Raw genomic sequence first — 7,111 nt, 5'->3', positions numbered from 1 at the left:
GCCCCTTGTCAATGCAGAGTAGAAATATTAATAACTCTATATATATATATATATATATACACATATGTCTGTGCTTTTCTGTCCATGTTTGCTCTCCCGCCACCACTTGACAACCGGTGTTGATGTGTCTACGTCGCAGTAACTTAGCGTTTCGGCAAAAGTAGTCGATAGAATAAGTACTTGACTTTAAAAAATAAAGTACTGGGGTCGATACATTTGACTAAAGTTCGTCGAGACGGTGTCCCGCATGGACACATTCTAATGACGAAACAAATAAAAGTAAAACTATACATTTGCTGGTGCAGATGGAAGTGGCTCGTAAGAATTCCGATGTTCGTGCATTCGGCTGTCCTTACGTTATGAGTTCAAATTCCGCTAAGGTCAACTTTGCCTTTAATCATTTCGGATTTGATGAAATGAGTACCAGTTGGACACTGCCATCGATGTAATCGACAAGTTCCCCTCCCACAACATTTTAGGCGTTGTGCCTATAGTTGAAAGTTTATTAGTGTCAACATGTATTTCTATCCCTCGAACACTTTCTTCATTCTAGTTATTGATGATATATGGGCAACACACACACATACGAATATGTATGCGCACAAAAAATATGTATCCAATTGGTGTACGTACGTACGTGTGTGTATGTGTGTGTGTGTGTGTGATGCCCATTTATATATATACACATATACTTATGACTTAGTTGTGATCTGAACATAACCACTTCTGACACAGCGAATCGGGAGCCCTTTTGGGCATTCTATTTTCCTTGCTGGAAGGGTTCCCAACCCATGGGTAAAGAGGGGTTAGATGATGGCGCTGGTGTTTTCTAAGGGCTGGCATGTGTAACCTGATCACCTCTGCCGATCAAACTCCCAACCCATGCGCTCCAGTTGCAACACTGATTCTGCTCAAATTTGACATCGATGTTACTTAGTTTGGTTTGAAATAAAGAACTTGATTAGCTTAATAATCCTAACTTAATCCTGGGCAAAGCCGGGCTATAGTTTATACATATACATGAATATCAAAACATTTGTACATAATTTTCATTTAAATTGTATGTAGCATGTGAACAATTATCATAAACTTACATGCTATATTGTATTATAGTATAATAATAGGCTATATTGTATTATAGTATACTAGGCTATATTGTATTATAGTATACCAGACGTTGCAATTAATTACTGTTGCTATTTCGTAGTATTGGTTAACAAATCTGAGAAAACACGCCGTCATGTATTTTTAGTACAAGACAAAGTAGATACGGTAAAATTAAGTCTCTATACTTTCTTTTTAATACTACTTTCTTTTTCATTGATATTCAGTTATTCTGTAGATGAACACAAGGGAAGCAGAATATTCATAGCGTATATTAAGATACATTAATTGAAATGAATTCAAACGTAAATAGTGATAGGGAAACTGACTCGCCAAATATGCTAACTTTATACTGAAAGACACAGGAAAGCAGATCGAACTGAATCTGGAAATATATCCTGACTTCGTTTCTTAACTGTTTCTATCATTTCGTCACCTTGCACAGCATTCATAGTAACAAATATCGATATTGTTGTGACTACTACTACTACTACTACTACTACTACTACTACTACTACTACTACTACTATTTCAGCAAGACACTTTATTTCACGTTGCTCCAGTTCACTCAGCTGTAGAAATGAATTGCGTCGTCTCGGGTGCCAAATTCTATCGGCTTTTGGCTTTCCCTTGGATACCATCGATGGTGTGGAGAGGAGCGGCTAGTATGGCCGGACTTGTGTCTCGGAGGGGAACCTTTTTTGGTGCAATCCCATGGTTATTCTTAACTGAAGATTTACTACTACTACTACTACTACTGCTAATAATAATAATAATAATAATAATAATAATATCACACCATCAACGACAAAGGCAATAACTACAACAATATCAACGATTGACACACTAAACAAACAACCAGTAGCAACAACCTTATTAATAATATTAACGGCATCGATAAATATATACAACAAGTTTCTTCCCTGACACTTGCTTCATTATTCAACTCTGCTATACTTCTCAATTAGTCTTCACAAAATCCGAGCTCTCCAATCGATTTATCCAATATATTGATTAAGTAGAGTCACCTGACGATATTAAAACACGAAAGAAAATTATATATCATGCATTGCTAAAAGGTTGCTTTAGATAAAGAAAGGATTACGTATTATCGTCGGATCGTTGTTATTATTGATATCTCTTTTACTCTTTTACTCTTTTACTTGTTTCAGTCATTTGACTGCGGCCATGCTGGAGCACCGCCTTTAGTCGAGCAAATCGACCCCGGGACTTAATCTTTGGAAGCCTAGTACTTATTCTATCGGTCTCTTTTTGCCGAACCGCTAAGTGACGGGGACATAAACACACCAGCATCGGTTGTCAAGCAATGCTAGGAGGACAAACACAGACACACAAACACACACACACATATATATATATATACATATATATGACGGGCTTCTTTCAGTTTCCGTCTACCAAATCCACTCACAAGGCTTTGGTCGGCCCGAGGCTATAGTAGAAGACACTTGCCCAAGGTGCCACGCAGTGGGACTGAACCCGGTACCATGTGGTTGGTAAGCAAGCTACTTACCACACAGCCACTCCTATCAATTTTTTTCTATATTGTTCTCCGTTCTATATCACGTTGTCGCTATTGTTGGTGTTGTTGTGGTTTATGTATTTATGGAAGTCATTTTATTTTTACATCTGCATTAGATAGTATTCTATATATTGACAGCTATTAAAAGCTGTATTTATGGATTAGCATTTATCATAACTAGACGAGGAAATCTTTGCTTTGAGGAACAATATTAATAAACATATTAAAAAAAAATCAGAAATAAAAGGATAATATAGAGAATGCAAAATGATAAGTCGGAGAGTGAATAAAAGAATTGGAAAGAATACACACACACACACATACACACTCAAATATATACACATCCACACTGACCTACACATACGCACAAATATATTCACATCCATACTGACACGCACACACACACACACACACACACACACACACACACACACACACAAACACACACACACACACAAGTACATGCACATCCATACTGATATACACGCTCACACAGAGCATATGCATGTAGGTAAAGATACGTCGAATATAGGCGTGTAACAGGTAAGAAAGGAGTCAGGATTTAGGAATTCAAAACAAGCCTTAAGCTGTTAGAGTATAATAAAATAAAGTATAAAGGGGCTGTTGTTAAAGTCATCAAAGCATTTAAAATGTAGTCATACAAACGTAAGTGTAAATAGAATTAAATAGTAAAACAGGAAAATGAAAGCGGAAGATCATAGCAGTTCTTGGGAACAACAGATGATTATTGAAAATTTCTTAATATATTGGAGAGGAGGTAGTTAACCAAGGGGGTGTAATTGTCCTAAGGGGTAGTTGTTTTCGGGAGGAATTGTCCTATGGGGAGAGGGTAATAGTCCTGATACGATATATGTATGCATACATATGTGTATATACATACACATATGCATATAGACTTGCATATACATACATGTATGTATGTTTGCTATATATGTATATGTACATAGTTGGCGAGAATTATGAAGGGGAAATGAAGAAAGATGGAGAAATAGCAATGATTTATTTTAAATAGATTTATCACCCTACCATTAAATCAATGACGGTCAATACGACAATAATAACAAAGGTCAGTGGATCGACATAATCGATATAATGTCACACAAAATATCCTTCTGCTTCTTACGTATGCCATGATACTATCTCCGTAGAAATAAAACAAAGGTCACATTATTTATTGCAATTCAGGATATTATCTTAAAACAATATGCGATGTTCCATGGCTGGAATATTATCATTAATGTCCTTATTGATGAGAGCTGACATGAAGCTAAGCAATGATTCTAACATAGCGCTGCTTTCAGTAATACTAACAATGTCAGCAATTTCAGTTCCATCAAGCATTCCACTACCTCTCTGTCTTCCCTCCTCTGTCCATTTGCACAAAGCCACGATTATGATAGTTTCTATGACCTGACCATGACGAACACTAGGGATATTGCTATCACAAACACCTACTTATTTTCTCTCTTATTTCTGTTACATATTCAACAACCTCTGTATAGCAGCTCAAATTGCACGATAGATCTTGAAATCATTTCATCTCTGTTGTCTTAAATACAAAAATGAGAAAAATGGATACAAGCTCTGTACAAAATATTTTCAAAGATAGCCATAACTAAAACAAATTGATTACTGTAGTCTCCGCCAAAATTATAAATTGCACTGTAAAGGAGTTATTTTCAATACATTTAACCATTTCGTCGCTGTGCTTGTACTGAAACACGAAACCTATATGTTTCTATTAATTTTCTAAAAATAATTAAAATACTTGTATTTGCATTTAGTTAAATGACTAATATTTATATTTATCCCTGCATTAATCTTGTGCATATAACATAACTTAGATGTTTTTTTTACATAAAATTATAATGTTTCAGTTTCAATCTATACCTTAATATAGGTAAAGTTTTACTTTTTATCAAATTACTACAGAAGTTTCCAGGCGATTATATACTGCGTGACCTACTCCAATTGCAAAGCAAATTATATTGGTGAAATCAATACTCCCCTTTGCCAAAGTGCAACTATCCACAGACAATGCATCAAACAAAAAGAATTCGTCAAATCCTGTAAGGGAATGGATCTACATTTTATCCAAAAATTCTTACTTAAAGTAAGCACATAAAAATATATATTAATGAACATATGGGAAATGCTTATTATCATATTCTCATTACTGTTAGTAAAATAACTGGAAAAATTCACTTCAGCAATCAACAAACAACACACACACATATACACACACACACACACATACACACACACACACACACACACACACACACACACACACAGACGCTTAAACACACACACACAAAAGAAACCTTCAAAACAAATTTTCTACAGATGGATAACATGAAACTGACAAGAAAAGTACGACGTCTAAAAAACATTGACCTCCTGCGCGATCATCAATTTGAACCATCTCAGAAAAATCCTTTCTTAAGCTGAGTAGCATATAACTGACCAAAAAAGACAATGCAATTTCAGCCATTTAAGAAATAGACCCTTTTCTTTCTTTCATTCTGTCTTTTCTTTTTCACAATCTAACCGCACCTCTAAACATTCAACACACACACATACATACAGACACTGACACATGCACGCGCGCGCGCACACACAGATATACATATATATATATATATACACTCACATAAATTCAAATTATCAAAGAACATTCTCTTCCCATTTCATCTCGACATCTATATAAAATGCATAAATTTTCTATAAAACAATTACTCCCGATGAATATTTGAAACGAGATAAAATCTCTAAATTTATCCAACATTCTGATTGGCTCCTTTTTCTTATTATATAAAATCAGTACTCCACTCCAAAGAATCTATAATTATAACTAAATATGTACACATGCACATAGATGCGGACGTACTTATTAACTAAAATATATACTGTGTAGTTGTTTTAGGTATATACTCCCATGTACATATTTTAACACATGTACGCACCCCACCACACACATAGATACATTCCAGACACACATATGCATATGAAATGTACGCCGCTGTCTACTTTTGTGCTGCTACATGACTTTCCAGTAATTATCGTGTTTTCTGCATAAAATAAATTCTATTCAATAATTTTTGCAAAAAATAAAATGGTACTAAGCGTCTCAATTTTACTGGCTATGCATTTTACTGCTCGACATGCAAGCGCCATTGGAAATTTGCAGGGTTAGGTTGATAAGTCATGAAAACCCATTAATTGGCTATGAGAACATACTCTCTCTATATAAAAACATGATGCAGGGATAGTTGTGTTCTTTCTTGTATTAGAATTAGTGTTGTAAATTACAAAATGGAAACCTAAAAATTTTAAGTGCCATATCTAAAATACAAAATAACATATGGTTCTAGGTGCCGTCTCACTGCGTGGCACCTTGGCGAAGTGTCTTCTTCCATAGCCTCGGGCGACCAAAGCCTTGCGAGTGGATTTGATATACGAAAACTGAAGGAAGCCTGTCGTATATTTACATATGAATATATCTGTATGTGTGACTTTGTGCTTGTATTTGCTCTCGATCACTGCTTGACAACAAGTTTTGCTGCATTTACGTCTCTGTAACCAGCATTTCGACAAAAGACACCGATAGAATAAGTACAAGGCTTACAAAGAATAAGTCGGTTTGTTCGACTAAAACTCTTCAAAGCGGTGCTCCAGCATGTCCACAGTAAGATTATTGAAACAAGTTAAAAAATATAAAAAATAAAGAATCTTTTACCTCGCTCAGTGCGATTTAAAGGATTAAGACAGCGTTAAGACCGAGTTAGGTGCCTTGATGTATGATAACTGTGGATGGGAGGTTAAAGAATATCTCCACACAGTTGTACTACACTGATCATACAGGAATAAACATGAGCAAATTAAGTTTTCCCATGGGAAATGAGTACATTTCAAAATATCATTATACAGGTCACAAAACCAAATTTGAAGGAAATAATAGACATTTTCTCCACAGTGTTGCAGCATAAGCAATTATCTAATAACACTTATAAAAAAAAAGTTTGTTACATGGTGTAATTTAAGGTCAACAGACATATATGCAATTTATTTCTTAGATTTTATGTCAGCATTGCGTGACTTCGAGTTCCAGTGCAAGAAAAGAAGTAAGAATACGGTAATTGCATTGTTTTAATGGGACATTATAGCTAAAGTCAATTTGTGAGACGGAATAATCATTTAAATGTGTAACTCTTCTCCGCACCATATGTGTGGAATACGTGTGATCTTAGTTCGACAATGAAATGCAAATATCCAGACACCACCTTGTTTATTTTCAATGTTCACTACGGAAGACAAACTTCGTCCCCTGAGGATAGGCGATTACAGGTAAATAAAAATATGAGGAAAACGCTTAAACTCAATACATTTGACAAAGGTAATATAATACTCTCACAAACGCGCATGCACAACATTATATATATA

Source organism: Octopus bimaculoides, chromosome 8 (genome assembly GCF_001194135.2).
Source record: "Octopus bimaculoides isolate UCB-OBI-ISO-001 chromosome 8, ASM119413v2, whole genome shotgun sequence".
NCBI lineage: Eukaryota > Metazoa > Mollusca > Cephalopoda > Octopoda > Octopodidae > Octopus > Octopus bimaculoides.
The sequence above is the reverse complement of the archived record's forward strand: the minus strand, read 5'-3'. Positions refer to the sequence as shown.